Below are 21988 nucleotides of genomic sequence, written 5' to 3' on the forward strand. Positions count from 1 at the left end.
AATAAATATGAGGAAACTGCAGAGGCATGAAGTTCTGTATTGTCCTAATGGACAAAAGAGCCATCTATTGTATGTAATGGCATTGTTACATTTTTTCACTATGTGGAATATATGAAATTTAGCCAGTGTCAAGCTTTGTGGTACAGCAGGTTAAACTGCTTCATGGGATGCCCACATCCTATATCAGAGTGTAGAAATCCCAGCTATTTTGTGCTTCCAACCCAAACCTGCGCTGATGCATCTGGGAAGCTGTGGCATGATAGTCCAAATACCCGAGCCCCATGCATCCATGTAGGAGACCCAGACAGAAGTCTTGGCCTCAGATGGGCTCAGCCATGGCTATTGCAGGAATTTGGGGAGTGAACTAGTGGGTGAGAGATCTCTCTCACTGCCTATCTCTCTGTGTTTTTATCACTCTGCCTTTCTAATGAATACAATCTTAAAGGACAAAATGTAAATTATCTAAGAATGGCAATTTGTTAACAGAGAACACCTAGAAAATGTTTAAAATTACAAAATTTCCTCTCATTTACTAATTAATCAAAATCATCCATAAATCAGTATTGCTTTATATGAGCCTATAAATTTGGAAATATTTAAAAATTATATCTAAAAATGATATATCTCTGGGATTTAATAAATCCTAGATGGTGGCACTGGACAAAGGAATAGTGTGAATTGGTAAATATAGCAAATGAATTTCTAAACATTAGAAAGGATTTATAGCAAAAATATTCTGTTATTAGAAATTGAGATTTTTTTCCATTGGTTCATATTAACTTTCAGAGAAATAACACTAAGTGGGATTCCAGTTGATTGATGTTGCTGAAATTACAAAATCTTTATTTACTCTCGATTCCATAAAAAGTGAAATGTGTTCAACTTCAGAAGTTAAGTAGTAATCATGTTAGAACTAAACTAGGTCACAGCTGAAAGGAAGAACAAATAAAATGGATATAAAAATGCAAAAATATTCAAAATCACCATAACAAATCAGTCTACAGTTTCTAGATCTCATTGCAATTTTTTTTTTATTTTCTCCTGAATAAAAGCCTTAATGTTGAAGCTTATACTTATTAGAAATAATACTGGGGCCAGCACCTTGGCCTAGCAGGTAAGAGCTGCCATTCCATATGGAGACTGTTCTAGTCTCAGCTGCTCCATTTCCAATCCAGCTCCCTGCTATGGCCTGGGAAAGCAGTAGAAGATGGCACAAGTCCTTGGGCCCCAGCACCCACTTGGGAGACCCGGAAGAAACTCCTGGCTCCTGGCTTTAGATCAGCGCAGCTCCGGCCATGTGGCCATCTGTGGAGTGAACCAGCAGATGGAAGATCTCTCTGTAACTCTGCCTTTGTTTGTTTGTTTGTTTGTTTGTTTTTAAGATTTATTTATTTATTTGAAAGTCAGAGTTACACAGAGAGCGAAGGAGAGTCAGAGAAGGAGAGGTCCTCCGTCTACTGGTTCACTTCCAAGTTGGCTGCAAAGGCAGGAGCTGTGCTGATCCAAAGCCAGGAGCCAGGAGCCTCTTCTGGGTTTCCCACGTGAATGCAGGGGCCCAAGGACTTGGGCCATCTTCTACTGCTTTCCCAGGCCATAGCAGTGTAACTCTACCTTTCAAATAAATATATAAATCTTAAAAAATTAAATAATATTACATTAAGTTAAACAAATCTGTATTGGTAAAAGAGGACTCATATATTTTAAATCTAAAACTTTGCAGATTAGATTTAAAAAAATTTCAAGGAGAAATGTCTTTTTCATTATTTGGCATTTATTCATTCAGATTTCTTCTGGTATTTTTTCAATGGATGCATGTATTTCATTTAAGTATCAACAGATTAGCAATAACAATTGCAGTATTCTATACCTACTTGTGGATGAGATTCACTATTTCTAATAGATTTTATTCATTTTACTTCACATGACTTAAAAATTCCAGTGTATTTTTAAAGAGTTATTTGCTTTTTTGAAAGGCAGAATTATAGACAGAGAAGAGAGAGAGAAAGAGAGAGAGAGATCCTACATCTGTTGGTTCACTCTTCAAATGTCTGTGATACTTGGGCTGGACAGATCTAAAACCAGGTGTCAAGAGATTCCTCTGGGTCCCCCAGTGGACACAGAGGCCCAGGTACTTGGTGCATACTCCATGGCCTTCCCAGGTGCATTAATAGAGACTTGGATTGAAAGTGGATCAGCCAGGACTCAAACTGGCACCCATATGGTACGCTCGTACTCCAGGCAGTGACTTTAGCTAAAGCAATAGTAAACAATAAAAAGTAATTAATTTATTAATTAAAAAGTTGGAAACATCACAATCTCAGATTTCAAGACCTATTGCAGGGCAGTTATAATCAAAAATTCCTGGTACTAGGATATGCTTTCTGATACTAATGTGGAAATGCCGCTACTGCTTAAAACCTCTCACTAGCCCCTTTGATTCCATTGTCTTTGGTATCAACTTCAAAATATCTTGACATGCCTCAAGAATTTCATTAGAATCTGGCCTCAGCTGATCCGTGGAGCCACTGCCCCCCATACACTTTTGTGCTTGTACCATTCATACCAAAATGTTCTTGAGTTTTCAAATACTCCCTATCTGCAAACTATACACTTTCTTTCCCTAAGCCATTACACTTCTACCCCTGTCATTTCCTGTTCCCCACTTCCCCACTCTTCGTTCAGCTAGCCACAACTCATTCAGTCCTCACTCTCTCCAGCCAGCTTCTTCTGACCTCCTGGGAACTGTGAAACCCCTCACTTTTATCTTCCTCTATGAATCCATTTTACTCCTTTTCCAGAACTTATTCCAAAGAATGATATATTCTGCTTGAGTTCAATGATGTTGGGTGCCATTAAAAATGTTTTTGTTTGCTTTTGTATTTTGTTTTGGAAGTATTCAATGGCCTAAGTTCAGAATATTGAATTCAGTGTGATTTCTGTAAATACTATTGTATTAACCCTGAGTGACTGAAGAATTGCCAATCATAAAATCTGCATAAAGAAAAAGTAAGGGGATGTAGCACTCATCCTCATTTTTCACTGCAATGTTGTCTGAATCACTTTATATATTTCTGTCTTCAAAATTCATACAAATATTCATATACTACATACATGGGGAAATAATTTAAACAAACAGTTTTGTCCCTAAATATTGGCAAGGGAAGTAAGAAAGTGTTATAGTTGGAATACAATAAGGTTTCTGAACTGATGCAAATCGTTAAACCCTGATTCATCCTGAAGTGATGGTTCTAAGGGTGGAAAATTGATTTAATTACCATGTTGATCAGGTGGGATGAATATGATGTACTTTGTTCATTAGAAATATGACCTCTGAAAGAAGTTCTTGTGAAAGGGTTTGATATAAAAGTCCAACTGAGCCTATCTACTGTATCCTATCTCACCACATGATCATTACTCTCCAAACACTACACGTTGCTATCCTCAGGCCTCACCAGAGCCTGAACCAATGAGGCTTTATAGATCTTTGACTGTAAATATTCAAAACTATGGACTGAAATAACTTTCCTAGTTTCCTAAGTAGCTTGTCTTGGGAATTTTGTTGTAGTAATGAAAAGGCTGAGAAATTCAGAGAGGCTGAGAACAGCAAGAGAACATGCTAGATCCATCTTTTTTTTTTTTTTTTTTATCCAGTTTAAATAGTATGGATGATGTTTAGGAAAGAGCCCTTTAATTTTTGTAACACTTTCAATCAAAAAGTTACTTTCCAGAAGATAATGATGATAATTTCTAGTCTTATATTATGAGAAAAATGTCTTATTTTATTTTATTTGCCTGTATTTCAAATAATTCTATGAATAGGAGGGTTAATAATCAATACATAAATAATGATATTTTTATTTTATTCAAGGCAAAAATATTACTTTTTAAATATGAAATTTTCATGCAACATAAAATCAATTATTGTGTAATATCATGTGATGTTTTGATACATATATATTATGTAATGTCCAATCACAGGAAACATACCTTTCTATACAAATAAGATTCATTCATAGTGAAAACATTCAAAATCTTTTTTATAGTTTTATTTTTAGAGGGATATATACAGTGCCTTATCAATATTTATAGTCATCCTGATGTCCAATAAAACATCAAAATTGTTACTCCTTTATAATTAAAAATAGTACTCATTAAACAACTTTTCCCCATTCCTCCACCATCTGTTTTCTCCCAACTTTGGTAATCACCATTATGCTTTATTTCCATCAGATAAACATTTTATTTTATTTTTAAATTAACTAAAATTTTAGATTCAACATGAGTGAGATCATTTGATACTTATTTTTCTGTGCTTTGTTGATTTCACTTAACATACAGATCTCCAATTCCATCTACATTGTTGCAAATGACAAGTTTTTATTACTTTAATGGTTTAGCAGTATTATATTGTGTGTATGCAACATGTTTTTTTTTACCCATTCATCATTTTTTTTGCATTAGTGACTAGTGCTACAATAAATAAAAGAATGCAGATATCTCGTGGACAGACCAATTTCATTTTCCTTGAATATATGCCAAGCTTGTGTGGGAATTGGATCATATTGTAGTCCTAGTTTTAGTATTTGCGAAACTTCCATATTGTATTCCATAATTGCTGAGCAAATTTATATTCTCATAAAAAGTTTGTAAAACTCTTTTTTCTTCACATTATTTTGTAATCACATCATATTTGATAAAAGCCAATCTTACTGGAATAAAACCCTATCTTATTTTAACTTTTATTTCCCTGATAATTAGTGGTGTTGAACATTTTTTTCATGTACTTGCTGGCCATTTGTATGTATTTCTTTGCAAATATGTCAGTTTAAATCTATTGTTGAATTGGATTTTTGCTTTTGCCTTCCGATTTGACTTAGTTTCATACATATTCTGGTTTTTAAACTCATGTCAGATGTAAATCTTATAAATGTTTTCACCCATTCTGTAGGTTGATTCTTTAACCTGTTGATTATTCCCTTTACTCTACAAAAGTTTAATTTGATGAAATCCTATATATATACATGTGTGTGTGTGTGTGTGTCTGCTTTTGTTTTCTATGTTTTTGTGGATTGAACTCAAAAAGGCTCTAGCCCTTCCAATGTCTTGAAGCATTTCCCCCACATTTACTTCTAGTAATTTCAAAGTTTCAGATCTTATATTTAGTTCTTTGAACCATTTTGAGTTGATTTTTTACATGGTGAGAGATGAGGATCTAGTTTCATTTTTCTGCATTTGGACATCCAATTTTTCCAACACCAGTTATTGAAAAAAATGTCCCTGTCCATTGTTAGTTCCTGATATCATTGTCAAAGTTCTGTTAACTGTTCATTCCCCAAATGTCTACAACAGCCAGGCTGGGCCAAGCCAAAAGCAGGAGTCCTGACCTCAATCTGGGTATCCGGTGTATGTGACAGGGATCCAAGTATTGAAGCCAGCCCATGCTGCCTCACAGAGTGTCTATTTGCAGGAAGCTGGAACAAGAGATGGAGGTAAAAACAAACTCAGAAACTCTGACGTGAGATACATTTGTCCCAAGTGACATCTTTTTGTACACTAACTTTGTATCCTGAAAATTTGCTGAACTGTCATTGGAGTCTTCTAATATATGTAAGATTATGTCATCTCTCAAAAAACATTTCTTAAATTTTTGATGTACAAGTTTATCTTGATCTTTGAAGCTATTTGACAAGTTCCTTATTCTTGGTGAACGCCTCAGTCACATCTCCAAAAATAAATTACTCTCGTCAAGATTCTACTTATTTTTTCAGCCTTCATTCTCAATATAAGAAAATGATGTCTACCAAGCTATCAAGTCTGAATGATTCAACATCCCAATTAGTTCCTCTAAACAAAAATGAATATAAATTAGTTCTTGTCTTAACTTTCTTTAGTCTTAGAGACTGAGAGTTTCCTTAATCTAATCAAATACAGTCTTTTTTTTGTATGCTTTTAATCCCTTCCCCACTGTATTTCCACTAGGACCTTCCCTGATCAATTACCATGATTCTTGTTTATATTTTTCTTCCACTTAGAGCAAGCTTTCATATCCACTTTTCCAAACATTTCCTTTTGATTATGCATGAATCTGCCTCTCCCCAAACTCTGCCGTATTGCTCTCTCCACCTCTTCATTTCACACCATTAGTCTGCTTTGTCAGTTTCAATTCATGACTCAAATGTACTACAGTCTACCTTCTGTTGTCACTACTCCATCAACACTGCCCCTATTTTTCCACTCTTACCCAACCGTTTCTGCATTTTAAGATATTGCTAGGGTACCTGCGCCGTGGCATTGTAAGTAAAGCCGCCAGCTGCAAAGCCAGCATCCTATATGGGTGCCAGTTCAAGTTCTGGCTGCTTTACTTCTAACCCAGCTCTCTGCTATGGCTTGGGAAGACAGAAGAAGATGGCCCAAGTCCTTGGCACCCTGCACTCACATGGGAAATCCAGAAAAAATTCCTGGCTCCTGACTTCAGATTGGCCCAACTCTGGACAATGAGGCCATTTGGTGAGTGAACCAGCAGATGGAAGACCTCTCTCTCCTTCTGCCTCTGCCTCTCTGTAACTGCCTTTCAAATAAAAGAAATAAATCCTTAAAAAAAAGGATATTTTCAGTCACACTTTTTTTCTTTTCCTGGAAATGATGTTTTCCTCTGTCTCCAATGATAATATTCTCTTCTATTTTTCCTGACTTTTTTTTTTTTAACAGGCAGAGTGGACAGTGAGAGATACAGAGAGAAAGGTCTTCCTTTTGCCATTGGTTCACCCTCCAATGGCCGCTGCGGCCGGCGTGCTGCGGCCGGCACACCACGCTGATCCGATGGCAGGAGCCAGGAGCCGGGTGCTTTTCCTGGTCTCCCATGGGGTGCAGAGCGCAAGCACTTGGGCCATCCTTCCCTGCACTCCCGGGCCATAGCAGAGAGCTGGCCTGCAAGGGGGGCAACCGGGACAGAATCTGGCGCCCCGACCGGGACTAGAACCCAGTGTGCCGGCGCCGCTACTTGGAGGATTAGCCTAGTGAACCGCGGCGCCGGCCCTGACTTTTTTTAAATCCTCCCTTCTCAATTTCTATAATGAGTTCTGTATGTATCTCAATTCAAAATATTGTGTTCCTCAACAATCTGCCAATGTTTCATTATACTTCTTCTCTGAAAAATAACATTGAGCCACTTCCACTACTATACTTATGTTTTATAGCATCTATTAGTCCAATTTTGGTATTATAAAAATGCTTGAAGCAAGTTATTTCAAAGAAAAAAAATATTTTGGGACCAGTATTGTGGCACAGTAGGTTAAGTCATCACTTGCAATTCTGGAATATCCTATTGGAGTGCCAGTTCAAGACCTGGCTGCTCAGCTTATGATTCAGCTTCCTACTAATGTGCCTAGAAAGATAACAGAAAATGACCTATCTTGGATCCTTTTAACCCATGTGGGGGAGCAGGATGGATTTTCTAGCTGCTGACTTTGGCCTAGCCCAGATTTGGCTGCTGTGGTCATTTGTGGAATAAAACAACACATGGATGATCTCTCTCTGTCTCTCTCTGTCTCTCTGTCTCTCTCTCTCTCTCTCCCCCTCTCTCACTCTTTCTTTTCTCCCTCTCCCTCTATTCTTCTCTCTTATCTCTCTCCTTTTCTCTGATGCTCTGCCTTGCAAATGAATAAATCTGTTTTTTAAAAAGTGCTTCTTTTGGCTCATGGTTCCAGAGGTGCAAGAGTTAGGGGCCTCAGATGGTGATGACCTATTGCTGACAAAGTCTTCAGGTGGTGTGGAACATCACATAGCAAGAGACAGGAAATGTGTGTGTGCGTGCCCCTTTTCCTTTGCTTCAAGCCACTGGAATCCTTTCAAGAGAGCTCTATCATTATAATCCAATCCAGTTCTATACTAAACACTGCCTAAAGGACTCATCTTTAACACTAGATTTGGATTAAGTTTCCACATTTTAATTCCTATGAGATTGATTAAATTGCAAAACATGAAGTTTTTGGAGACATTTCTTCAAACTGTAGCATAGCTTTACATCAATGATCTCAAAATTTACATTTTCAGATTGCTCTTTCCTGTGCAGTTCGAGATGTCGTCAATCAAACAAGTACATTTTATTCGTCAAACTTACTGCTTTACGTGCAACGAATATCATCTGTCATCCAAATGAGAAACATGAAGTTTCACTTCCCTATCTTGAAACTTTTTAAGTAGTCAGTATCCAAATTATGTTAATTTACCTCCTGAATGGTTCAAAAGTCTGTACATACCATGGAGGTTACTCTTCAGATCATTTTGAAAGTGTCTGAGCTATTCTCTTCTACACCATGCCCCAGTTTTATCTGCCTTTCACATTGCTACAATAATCTATCTAAAAATCTCAATTTATCTGGACCATACTACTATATTCAAGGCTTAGTTCTCCTTTTCTTTTTCTTTCTTTAAAGATTTATTTATGGAGAGAAGAGAAGAGACAGAGAGAGAGAGAAGGGTGAGATCTTCCATCTGCTGGCTTACCGCCCCCCTCTCCCCACCCCCCGCCAATGGTCACAATGGCTGTCACTGGGCTAGACTAAAGCCAGAGCCTGTAGTGTCTTCAAGGTCTCTGACATGGGTGCAGGGGCCCAAGCACTTGGGCCTTCCTCCTTTGCTTCTCCAATCACATTGGCAGGGAGTTAGATCAGAAGCGGAACAGCCAGAACTCAAATAGGAGATGATATGGTATGCTGGCTCCTCAGGCAGAAGCTTTATCCACTATATCCCAGTGCTGACCCCAGTATTTTGAATAGTTGTGTAACTTTGGCCAGCACCGCAGCTCAATAGGCTAATCCTCCACCTGCGGCACCGGCACCCTAGGTTCTAGTCCAGGTTGGGGTGCTGGATTCTGTCCCGGTTGCTCCTCTTCCAGTCCAGCTCTCTGCTGTGGCCCGGGAAGGCAGTGGAGGATGGCCCAAGTCCTTGGGCCCTGCACCCACGTGGGAGACTAGGAGGAAGCACCTGGCTCCTGGCTTCGGATCGGTGCAGCGCGCCAGCCATAGTGGCCATTTTGGGGGTGAACCAATGGAAAAAAGGAAGACCTTTCTGTCCCTCTCACTGTCTAATTCTGCCTGTCAAAAATAAAAATAAAAAACTAGAATAGTTGTGTAACCTTTGGTAAGTTGTACAAGCACACACAGACACACACACTCATGCAGGCAAACCTCACTTCACAGAATAGTGATTGTTGTAATGAACTTTCACACTGAATCTGGGCAGCGTGATCTTAATAATGTAGTAAATGAGAAGACATGCAGTTGTTCTTTGAACCTCAGAATGTCTCACTGCCAGTTGTAAATATACAAGGGAAATAATAAAAATGCACTTTAAACATAAAGTTATTAAAAGTTGAGTAGTTTGCTTTTGGATTAAAACACTTACCAGATGTAGTTGGAGCTATGCTTACCCTATTCTCATTATGTAACTTTGGATATGGAGTAGATATCTTTTCTATGTCTTAATAGATTGCTTACACTCCTTTCTACCTTGCTCCCAATATTTTTTTCCTTTGTACTTTCAACGTTGCAAAATATTTTTAAATTTTCTTAGAATTAGTATTTTTGATCACATCAGTTCCACTGGAATATCTTCATCATTTTTTCACAATGTTTTCAACTATGTGTTTTTTTTTATTGAGTTTCTATAGCTGCATATCCTGAATATCAACATTCACGTGGTCTACTTTTTCCTCATATAACTTCTTTTTGATTTAAGTCCCACTCACTTCCTTCAACATCACTTTTCATCTCCTTACTGTACCTTTTGTGCGAGAGGGTCAGCCTCCCACAGAGATTTGAAGATGACTATATTTGAAAGTTAAGCAGAAGTGGATTAGACTATAACTGTGATTTTAAATGTATGTGAAATGTTATCACATGCTTCTATTTAAATATTTAGTGGCTCCATAGTCCTTATATTAAATGCTTAGAAAGTAAAAATAAATAAATAAATAAATAAAATAAAAACTTCATGGTAGCAGGGGGAAAGTTCGAGAATACAGACTTGAATTACAATGTGCATTTCTTCTAGGGCCTTGGATTGTTAACTTTCCTATCTGGAAATAACATTTCATTTTAAGCATGAAATTGTCTGCATTATCCCTAAGTCACAGTGGAGACAAAGTTGGAGGATGCATATTTTGATTTACTTTGACAACTAACAGGCCATAGTATAGTCTGGTTGTTTCTGACAAATGCATGATTTTAAAATAAATGTAATATACACCTGAAGATTTACCATCTATAATTATATTTAAATCATGATTTTAAAATAATTTTTGGGTTTATTTAAATTTGTTAAATACCATCATTAAATACCCACAAAAATTAAAATAGTCCCAATATAAAAAAGGGGAAATTTTACTGTTTTTGGCTTAACACTAAGTTATTTTAATACGTCACTATATGGCCTCCACCTTGTGGCGCCGGTACACCGGGTTCTAGTCCCAGTCGGGGCGCCAGATTCTGTCCCGTTTGCCCGGGAAGGCACTGGAGGATGGCCCAAGTGCTTGGGCCCTGCACCCCATGGGAGACCAGGAGAAGCACCTGCCTTTGGATCAGCGTGGTGCGCCGGCTGCAGCGTGGTGGCCGCGGCAGCTATTGGAGGGTGAACCAACGGCAAAGGAAGACCTTTCTCCCTGTCTCTCTCTCACTGTCCACTTTGCCTGTCAAAAAATAATAAAAAATATGTCACTATAAAAATTAATTCTGGAGCCAGGTCTTCAAAATATAGTGTGTATTTTATGGTATATCTCAATTTGAATTCCATTGGATAGCATAGTACTAAAATAAAAGCAACCTCACTTTAATTACTTATTTTCATTAAAAAATCTCACATGTATTTATCACTAGGAAGCAAGGAGTCAGCATAACTATATACTTTACTGTTAATGTGTCAGTTGAGTAACAAATACCTGGAAAAATGAACTGAATCATTACAGATTATAATAAGTATCTATCGTTTACTTAGAAAACTGCATGAAGAATTAGTAGTAAAATTTGTATTTCATATGATTCTCACAGTTATTATACTATAAAACCAAATTTGAACCATCATCAAACAGCTGGTGTTATTGAATTAACTATCAGAAATGTAAACTGTCAAAGGGAGGACCATCTCTTTAAATACTATGACCACAGATATGCGCTTTATGAATTTATTTCCTTCTTGATGTCATATAATGAGAACATTGATTTTGAGTTAAAAAGCAAGAGATTATTCTTTATATTCATGTGTTCAATTCTAGGTATAACTCAAGGCCAAATCTGAAACACTTTTTCGAAATTTCGCCAAAATTAGAAATTAAAAACATTTTAAATAGTTGAAAAATACCTTATGTCTTCAGTTATACTTTGTGTAAAACCAATGTGTCCACTACTATTTCCTTTCTGGTTTGCTTGTCTGATTACTATTTTTTACTCATTTTTGTTAATATTGTTCTTGGCCGGCGCTGCGGCTCAATAGGCTAATCCTCCGCCTATGGTGCTGGCACACCGGGTTCTAGTCCCGGTTGGGGCGCCAGATTCTGTCCTGGTCGCTCCTCTTCCTGTCCAGCTCTCTCCTGTGGCCTGGAAATGCAGTGGAGGATGGCCCAAGTACTTGGGCTCCTGCACCTGCATGGGAGACCAGGAGAAGCACTTGGCTCTTGCCTTCGGATCAGTGTGGTGCGCCGGCTGCAGCGCACAGGCCGCAGTGGCAATTGAGGGGTGAACCAACGGCAAAAGGAAGACCTTTCTGTCTGTCTCTCTCTCTCACTGTCCACTCTGCCTGTCAAAAAAATAAATATTGTTCTTACTTTTATTAATTCAGTTTTTATATCAGATGTTGTTGTTTGTACAATAGATTGTTTATCTGTCAACAGAAATAGTTTTTAATCCTATTTCTCTCATTTTGTTAGTTTGCTATTAGTGGGCAACTAATTTTCATTAGTTTAGCAGCTTAAAAGCCTCCCAGCTATAAGTTCTGCAGGTCACAAGCCCAGTGACGGCTTATGTAGGGTATCTGGTCGTGGTCTCACAATGCTGGGGTGTCTGTTCTCATCTGGAGATGGGCTTCTCTTCCAAGATCATTCAGGTTCTTGCAGAATGCAGTTTCTGTTGTTGGTGTCCACTCTCACTTCTAGAGTCTGCTCAAATTACTTTATCATATAGCTCTCGCTTTCTTCAAGGCCAGAAATGGAACCTCTTACCTTTCATACTTTAATTGCCTTTGCATGAAAAGTCATGTCCCTGTAAGTGATTAGGTCAGGCCTACCGAGAATGCTTTTCTAAACTTAAAGTTAACTGAGTTTTGACATTAATGCCTTGATCATACATGTAAAATCACTTCCCAGCAGAACACTAGTATTGAACTGAATAATCCGGAGAATGTGTGTACATATCAGGCTTGGGAATCTCATGAGCGACAGCCTTCCATACTCATCCCTTCCCATGCAGAATCCTTCTATGCACACTTCTTATTTTTATGTGTTTTCTATACAATGTACAAATTATGGACTGGAATTTTAGAGTTTGACTTGTTGCCTTCATTAAATAGTCAGGATTTTGTATGTTTATCATCAAAACTGAGGATAGACTATAAAGTGTTTACTTAACCAAGCTCCACTGGGACATATTTTTGTTGTCTAAATGTTATCAGGCTTGTGTCTTCAGAAACAAAAATACGTAAATGTTACTTCAATGTTTGTACCCTGTACCCTTTATTCTTTCTACAGAGGCATTTGGTAATACAGTGTGGGTATACTATTAATCTCTTAAGTTCTCAGTTTTCAACAATTATTTAAGTTTGAGATTTTCATCTAATATTTTTGTGAAATTACACATTATACATTGGAAGACGATTACTGTGAAATATGCATAAATAAATATTATGGTTTCAGGAACGGGGATTAATATTATTAAAATGATATCAGTATTAAGTAAGGCCAGTTTGAATGAATGATTTAAGGAACATTTTTATTAATTAAAACTTGCCTATTTCTGTAGATATTCTACTCTCTGTCCCTCTAATACTACAATTTACTGCTCTGTCTTAAAGGTGTGGAGATAGTAGAGGAGCAACACATACCAGATTAATGGAAAGACATGTTTTAATGGCTGTTGTCTCCAGCAAGACTTATATCTTCATGTAAGATTGGCCTTATCCTGCTGTGTGAGACACAGAAGCTCCCTCTTCAAGTTCAGTGGTCGTTCAGTGTCCTGCTGTGATTTCCTTTTAGTCAATAGCTGTCAACCAGTCTGTTGACTATCATTTGAGATAATAAATCCTGATCTTCTCCATTGTAGAAGTCAATATCCACTTAAGGTAAGAAAATCAGAGTGTTTTCTTTTATTGTAAAGCAGGAATAGCCTTTACCTGGATCAACCTAATCAACTAATCTGTTTCCTGAGGGGAGACCCATTCTGACATGTCTTGATTGGGTGAAAAAAATACTATAGCCATGTGCTAAAATGTCAGCATGCTGTGATTTACCTCTCAAAACACTTTTTTTTTTTCAGTTTGTAAGGGAAGATTCCGACAGTAAGTGTTACAAACTCATGTTTACCACCTTCACCACTGTCTGACTTGTGTAAAGAAAAATATTTATTTTCTGGCATTTTCACTACTGGAGTAACTATTTTACTGTTACTCTTTAAACTAAATGTTATTTTATTTATAAGTAATGTTTGGCATATCATAAAAATGGATTTTATTCGTTTCTTTGTTTCCTTAATGAGGCATAAATTCATCATTTAGTTATTGTACACAGTTGGGTTTGAGACAGCATCAACTATCTAATATTTCCTATAAATAAATAGCCAGAGTCTGAGATCAAAACCTTTTTATCTATAATTTCAAATTAGATTAAGTATTGAATAATTTTTACTTTATTTAAATTTTTTACTTTAGGCAATGCCCTATATTTTGTCTACAGTTTTTTTAATTCTCTATTGCTATATTTTAACTTTAAAAAAAAAAAGATTTATTTTATTCATTTGAAAGAGTTACAGAGAGAGGCCGGCGCTGCGGCTCACTAGGCTAATCCTCCGTCTTGTGGCGCCGGCACACCGGGTTCTAGTCCCGGTCGGGGTGCCGGATTCTGTCCCGGTTGCCCCTCTTCCAGGCCAGCTCTCTGCTGTGGCCAGGGAGTGCAATGGAGGATGGCCCAAGTGCTTGGGCCCTGCACCCCATGGGAGACCAGGAGAAGCACCTGGCTCCTGCCATCGGATCAGCGTGGTGTGCCGGCCGCAGTGCGCCGGCTGTGGCGGCCATTGGAGGGTGAACCAACGGAAAAGGAAGACCTTTCTCTCTGTCTCTCTCTCTCACTGTCCACTCTGCCTGTCAAAAAAATAAATAAATAAAAATAAAAAAAAAAAAGAAAGAGTTACAGAGAGAGAAGAAGAGGCAGAGAGAGAGAGAGAGGTCTTCTGTCCACTGGTTCACTTATCAATTGGCCACAATGGCCGGAGCTGTGCCTATCCGAAGCCAGGAGCCAGGAGCTTCTTCCAGGTCTCCCACGTGGGAACAGAGGCCCAAGGACTTGGGTCATCTTCTACTGCTTTTCCAGGCCGTAGCAGAGAGCTGGATTGGAAGTGGAGCAGCCAAGATTCAAACTAGCACCCATATGGGATGCCAGCACTGCAGGGGGGCGGATTTACCTAAAATGCCACAGTGCTCACCCCTGTATTTAAACTTTTAATTCTGTTATATTTTAACCCAACTTTCAGTACTCCTTTTACCCATAGATGCCATTTCTCACTTTAAGTTGAGTCAGAACAATATTTGAAAGATAAAATTCTAATTTTTTTTTTTTTTTTTTGACAGGCAGAGTGGACAGTGAGAGAGAGAGACAGAGAGAAAGGTCTTCCTTTGCCATTGGTTCACCCTCCAATGGCCGCTGCGCTGATCTGATGGCAGGAGCCAGGTACTTATCCAGGTCTCCCATGGTGTGCAGGGCCCAAGTACTTGGGCCATCCTCCACTGCACTCCCTGGCCACAGCAGAGACCTGGTCTGGAAGAGGGGCAACCGGGACAGAATCTGGTGCCCTGACCGGGACTAGAACCCGGTGTGCCGGCGCCACAAGGCGGAGGATTAGCCTAGTGAGCTGCGGTGCCGGCCTAAATTATCTTTACAAAATTACATCTGCTAAAATCTTTATCTTCAATTCTAAAAAAGTGTGAATTTCAAACAAAATGGTAAATTAAATTATTCACTTAAATCTATGGATCGTTGGAAAATATTTTATAACATTAAAGAATGCTCTCTAGATCTTGCCAAAGAATTGTTGAATGGAAACTGCACCAGGAAAAAAAAAAAAAAAAAAAAAGAATTGATTGAGGAACCAAGATCAGAGAAAACTTAAACAATTATTATGTAATTAAGGTTGCAGTGTGTTTTTTAAACATAAAAAATCTATACAGATAAAAATGCCTCAAGACAGGGACTTAAAAATTCAGTGGAATTAACTTAACATAATTCAATTCAGTTCAATTTGAAAGATAAAGCAAGAGAGAAAGAATGATAGACATGGAGTGATAGCTTGGCTATTGGTTCACTCCCCAAATGCCTGCAATTACCAGGGGTAGCCCAGGCCAAAGCCCGGCCTGGTGGTGACAAGGATCCAAACGTTAGAGATATCACCTGCTGCCTTCCCAGGTGCATATTAAAAGGAAGCTGGACTTGGAAGCAGGTCTGGAACATGAGTCAGTGTGCTGCAATATGGAATGCAGGCATCCAAACAGCATTTTCATTGATGCGTCGACTTACCCACCCGGGAGAAAAATATTGAGAAGAAAATCATATCAGAATGGATAGCAACAGAAAAGTTTCCTGAGTTAATAAATCAGGCTGGAATTATAGAAACAACAAAATGATACAAACAGTACATTATGAAGATGTTTTTAGTAAAATTGGTGTACCTGAAAATAATAATATTGGAAAAAATACTGCTTATTCCAAAACTGACAATTAATGGTCAAATTTGGGGGACACATGCTGGCAAAGCTACTTAAATTAAGGATAAAAATAAAATCCTTTGTCTTTTAAAAAATCTTTAATTGACAGGTTCCAGGGCTGTGTTATAGCGGGTAAGGCCGCTGCCTGTGCCCTATTTGAGTCCTGGCTGCTGCACTTCCAACCCAGCTCTCTGCTATGGCATAGTAAAGCAGTGGAAGATGGCCCAAGTCCTTGGACCCCTCCACCTGTGTGGAAAGATCTGGAAAAAGCTCCTGGCATCAGATCAGTGCATCTCCCCATTTGTTAAGGTCATCTGGGGGAGTGAACCATTAGATGAAACATCTCTCTCTCTCTCTCTCTTTCTCTCCCTATGCTCTCTGTAACTCCACCTTTCAAATAAATAAATAAATCTTCAAAAAAATCTTTAATTCAGTTTTAAAAATTACCACCAATTGATTAGACTTACTTCTTGCTCTTATTTACCTGAATAAACCATACTTTTTCCTCAGTTGGAACCTGTTAGACTTTGGCTTTATCTGTTTTCAGAGCTGTACCAAGGTACTGAATAAAATGAAAGTGGGAACGCATTTAAACATAGAATCAACAATGTTCTAATTGCCATGAGCAGTAAATCGGAATTTTAGTGTTTGGAGGAGAATACAAAACTGCGGATAATGAAAGATTTTAAATAGCGATGTTTAAAATTGTAAAGCTTGTTAACCAACAAGAAGAGGTACTTGCTTACTCCATACAATGTTTTTGAAAGTGCCTCTAGGATTTTATAAAATATTTATCCATTTTAGGCCTGTGGGCCTTTTTCATTAAGATAATCATCGGGTCTGATAACAATGCAACAAGATCATTAGATTTTTGTAACTTTTGTACGTTTGTATCAGTATCATTTTACATTATCATAAACTTAAAATTTAGCACCACTTCACACCCTGACAGCACATTTAATTTAATCTGAGTAACCTAATTAGTTGGTATCTCTACAAGATGAGATATATTCTTTGACATTTCCTGGGGCCTGACTGGAAATATCAAAGTCAAAAGAATTTGAAACTTTGATTCTTTTGGAATTCCTGTCAAAGATGTCAAGAAGTCTTAAAATATCTGGTAGAAATAGGATCCTGTAACATGGTGATACACTGCAGATTAGATTTAGTCATTGTTACAAAGTAGTAACTCAAACGCTTTAGGATAAGTAACAAACCATAGCCCTTTTAATGAAACCTCAGCTGTTTTTAAACCATCATAACTTAACAGAGACAACAGAGAACACAATACATTACTTCAACAGAACACAAAATCTGTGTCTCTTTGGTCATCCCCCAAATCGGAAATAAAACCTTAAATATACAAGTTAGCACGTTGAATCACCCCATAATTTGAAACAGTTTTAACAGTCAGAGAAGGGAAGTGAATGAAGACAGCTTACTGGAGCTGCCTAGAAAACTGACAGAGAGTAATTTTTAACAAACAAAAAAAGAGATGCTGCAGTTTGCAAACAGATTTCAAAATTGGAGATTTAAGACTGTTTTCAAATATTTCTGTTGAATTCCTTGATTTACATTTTGAAATAACTATAAAAATATCCAAATTCAGGTATCATTTTCTAAATAAGGTAACATATCAAATTTCAACCTTACTTTCAAGCAGCTTAAAATTTTTTTCAGATGGACAGTTTATGGAAACATGTTTGTTAACAAACCCAGAAAGTTTTTCCATAGAATATAAGATGCTAACAACATTTACATTTAGACACATTTAACTCATTTACATTTACCCAATTTACATTCAGCAATTACACCTTGATGACTTAAAATGTTGATGTTATATCCGACCTTTGTCTGATTTAAGGTCAAGATTATATTTATATGGAATTCTTCTTTTTATAAAACTCTAGCTAGCAATCAGATCCAATGGGAATCTCCAGGCCTTCTCCTGCATGAGAACATGGAGTGAGGAAAGTTGGCCCTGAAGGGAGAAAAAGGCATGGATGTAGGGGATCTTACCACTCAATGCTTCTCTGTAAAAGTTATTAAAATCTTGGAGAATTTTGAGACAAAAAGGCCCAATTCTGCCAATTCTGGCAATTTTAGAATCATTGTCCAACTCATATTGATTCCAAATTTTAGTGCAGAGGTGGATTATTCACTTCCATTTTTATCTCCCGTTCAGGCCTAGCTACTACAGGTCTATTAAGAGGTATGCCAAAGGGGAGCTGCAATTTAGAACCCATGTATTAAATCAAATATGGCCTGAGGGCAGAGGGTCCTTTCACAAGATGTCCCCCAGGAAAGAATCACTCCAACCAAGACCCTAAGTTCTGAGTCCTGGAAGGGGAGACAGCAGGAACCCCCACACTTAGGTCAGCATCCCAATTCTCAGCTGTGCCACATGAGCATTTCCCCTGAATGAGGGACACCGACAGAACACCCTAAGCTCTAAAAGGGGCATGAACTAGTCTAATCATAGCCCCAGCATGCATGAGGCAACAGAGACCTCTGCTACCAATGTGATGGGTTGGGAATTAGGTTTGAAGTGGCATGTAGTAATGAGATCTGGCAAAGGTGGCTGTAAATACATTGGAAAACAAGAATGTGCAAGTGGGAGTGAGGAAGTAAATGATGAAGGTGATTCTCAATTATTTTGGGGAATTCTAGAGCAGCATCTCTCAAGGCCATCCTGGTCACTTTGAAAATGATTGAGTGTGACTTGAGAGTTACAGCCTCCTTCTACTGAGGAAAGGCACTTGGTAGAACAACAGTAAAAAGGGGAGGATGACACCAAAATACCATGTTTGGTGGTGGGTGCCAGTATTCCCCTGAGGAACTTTGGTTCCCACCAAAGAGTAGCATTGGCTAGGGATTCTACTTCTTTTTATAGCTAGCCCTGGTCACACGCATTCCAGATCTTACTCTAGAAAGGGAAAAAGGAGGTTGTAGGAAAGAGAGGATAAAGGATGGGCAGAGACAGTAAAAAGGGGAAGGAGTTCGGAAAGGAGAGGAACGGAAAGGAGGAAGCGGGGAGGGTCAGAAGTCTTACCCAGAGGATCCGAGTGGCTGGTTTGAGCAAGATGAATATCCCTCACTCCCCTCCTCACATGGGGCACCAAATGATGAAAAGGGTGCAGATTAGAGAGGAGACAAGATAAGAACTCCCAGTAAAGTCAATAATTTATTCACAGAAATGGATGACAATCTGCCAGCGTGCATACAGACCAAATACATGACAGAGGGTCCAGACTTTGGTGGGCAGGGCTTTATAAGTCTTAGGGTGGGCTATGGACAAGAGGGAAGGTGAGGGGGTGGTGAGAGACGAGGTGAGTTTCTCCATCTAGACTGGTATCTGGCTTTCCAACTTGGAAAAGAATGTAGGGAGTGGGATCAGGAACAACACAGGATATGAGACAGAATGGATCTCTTAGAAAGAATGCAAAGGCCAGGGCCATGGCTCACTAGACTAATCCTCTGCCTGCGGCGCTGGCACACCAGGTTCTAGGCTTGGTTGGGGTGCCGGATTCTGTCCCGGTTGTTCCTCTTCCAGTCCAGCTCTCTGCTGTGGCCCAGGAGTGCAGTGGAGGATGGCCCAGGTCCTTCGGCCCTGCACTCCCATGGGAGACTAGGAGGAAGCACCTGGCTCCTGGTTTCGGATCAGAGCAGTGCACCGGCTGCAATGAGCCAGCCATAGTGGCCACTTGTGGGGTGAACCAACAGAAAAAGGAAGACCTTTCTCTCTGTCTCTCTCTCACTCACTGTCTAACTCTGCCTGTCAAAATAAATAAATAAATTTAAAGAAGAAGGAATGCAAGGATTATGAGTAAATTCTGGGACTTCAAAGGATATATGGGTAAAAGGTAAATTGGGATTTCAACTTCTTTCAGTGAAGGAGCTAGAATGGCTGAGGCTATGTCCTTGTTCCATCACTGGGGGTAAAGAAATAGGAATAAGCTATAAGATCATTAATGTAGTGGAAATTAGAAGAGAGATGGAGACACATATGATGATATAAATAGGTATTTATTAAATGTAGCTGGCTCGCACCTGGCACTTTAATACTCCTCTGACTTTGTAGGTAAAGGAGGCAGAGTCAGGAGGTAAATTTGTGTGAAACAATTGCAGTGGAGTATAACTTCTTGAAAAGAATCTTAACCAAAAACAGCATAGAATATGTTTCACAATAAAAAGTTATTGATTTTTCTTTCAGTTAAACATAATAAATGCATTTGTCAACACTGTCTTATTGAACAAAGTCTGGTTTTCCTACTGATAAATCTCAAAATAGTATAACATCTCTGTTTCTCCTTACTAAAATAAGCATCACTTAAGTAAAAGTAGCAGCAATATCAAAATGAGAAAGTAGAACAATTTGCTTCTCATTTTTGAATCATTATATTTTTACTATAAATTTTCAAAGAACCCATAGTCAGTAGTCATTGCTAAAATACTTTAGAAATCAAATAAACTTAGATTTGACTTTTAGAAAATCATTTGCACAAATCACATTCAAATACCTGGGTATGGCTGTGTATCACACAGTTATTATTTTCTATATGACTAAATACAAATGTATATGAAAAAAGAAGCATTGCAACTTAACATGCAAAAACTCTAGAAATTTTTACTATTCACATGGAACAATTGATAGGAAAGTTTCTGAGAATCTAAATATTTCTGCAACAAATTAAAACAATAAAAATAAGATTACATTGTGGAATTTGAAAACTTGTTTGGAGCCCTGGACACTGAATTATCTACTTTTACACTGTGACTGGAAAGAAAAAACAAAAAAAAAAAACCATTTCACTCTTGTATTGCCTCCAGGATAAAGGTATCCATCTTGGCAGACAAGACAACTCTAGAAATCAATGGGATTACAAATTGTAGCCAAGTCTCAAACAAATCACAAAGCAGCAAATATAAAGATTTTAAAGATGATATGACAGCACGCATAATACTTCAACTAAAGTTATACAAAACCTGGAAGATTATTAGTTTACTCCACAAATTATCTCAATCACAACACTAATGATATTTCAGTTTATCAGAGGAAAATGGATGAAACAAATAAAAGCAGGCTTGGTATCTGCAACCCTAGGGTTGTAACTGATTTGTAAATGACTTTTAATTATGCTATAACTATGTAGAATGAGTGTTCTTTTTTTAAATAGATATTTATTCATTTCCATGAAAGGCTTGGTTACAGAAAGAGAGGAGGAAAGACAGAGAGAGAGAGAGAGAGATCTTCCATCTCCTGGTTCACTCCACAAAGGACCTCAATGGCTTGAACAGGACTAGTCCAAAGCCAGGAGCCAGGGGCCCAAATACTTGGGTCATCTTTCTCTGCTTTGCCAGGCACATTATCAGGGAGCTGGATCAGAAGAGTAGCCAGGATTCCGGCTGGTGCCCATATGGGGTACCAGTGCCATGGGCAGTGGTGTTACCCTCACCACAGCACCAGCCACAAAATGAGTATGCATAGTTTTTAAATCCAACAATAGTCATAAACAAGGTGGATATTGAGTCCTACCACAAGGAAAGATCATTGAATAAGTAAATGAACATATAATAGAAAAAGGTCATTGAAAGACAGAAAATTAATTATGCCAATTCTCGCAAGCAATAAACACATTAAATTAAGAATTAAAGCATGGAGCCCTTACAATAGAGAAAAGAAAAAAAAGTCATTCAATGGAAACAAACACATCCTGAGTCTTTTAAAACAGATTATGTGAAGTTTAAAATGAATACACTTGGCCTTAGGAATTTCTCAATAAACTTAAGCAAGGAAAGATCAATAATGTTTACTCAATTTGTTGAAATACATTTTAGAATTAATTTGAAAAGTTACTCGGTGAATAGAAATATACAAAAGGAAGCCATTTGTTAGAATCCCCAAATTTTGAACAACCATCTTTGTGGTGGCTATAAGGGTAGGGTTTTGTGGTTTTCAAAACTTAATAGCATTATTATATTTAATATATAAAGCTAATTTTGAAGCATATATTGTTCATACATTTCTGAA

The sequence above is a fragment of the Oryctolagus cuniculus genome, chromosome 4, assembly GCF_964237555.1.
Source record: "Oryctolagus cuniculus chromosome 4, mOryCun1.1, whole genome shotgun sequence".
NCBI classification, from domain to species: Eukaryota; Metazoa; Chordata; class Mammalia; order Lagomorpha; family Leporidae; genus Oryctolagus; species Oryctolagus cuniculus.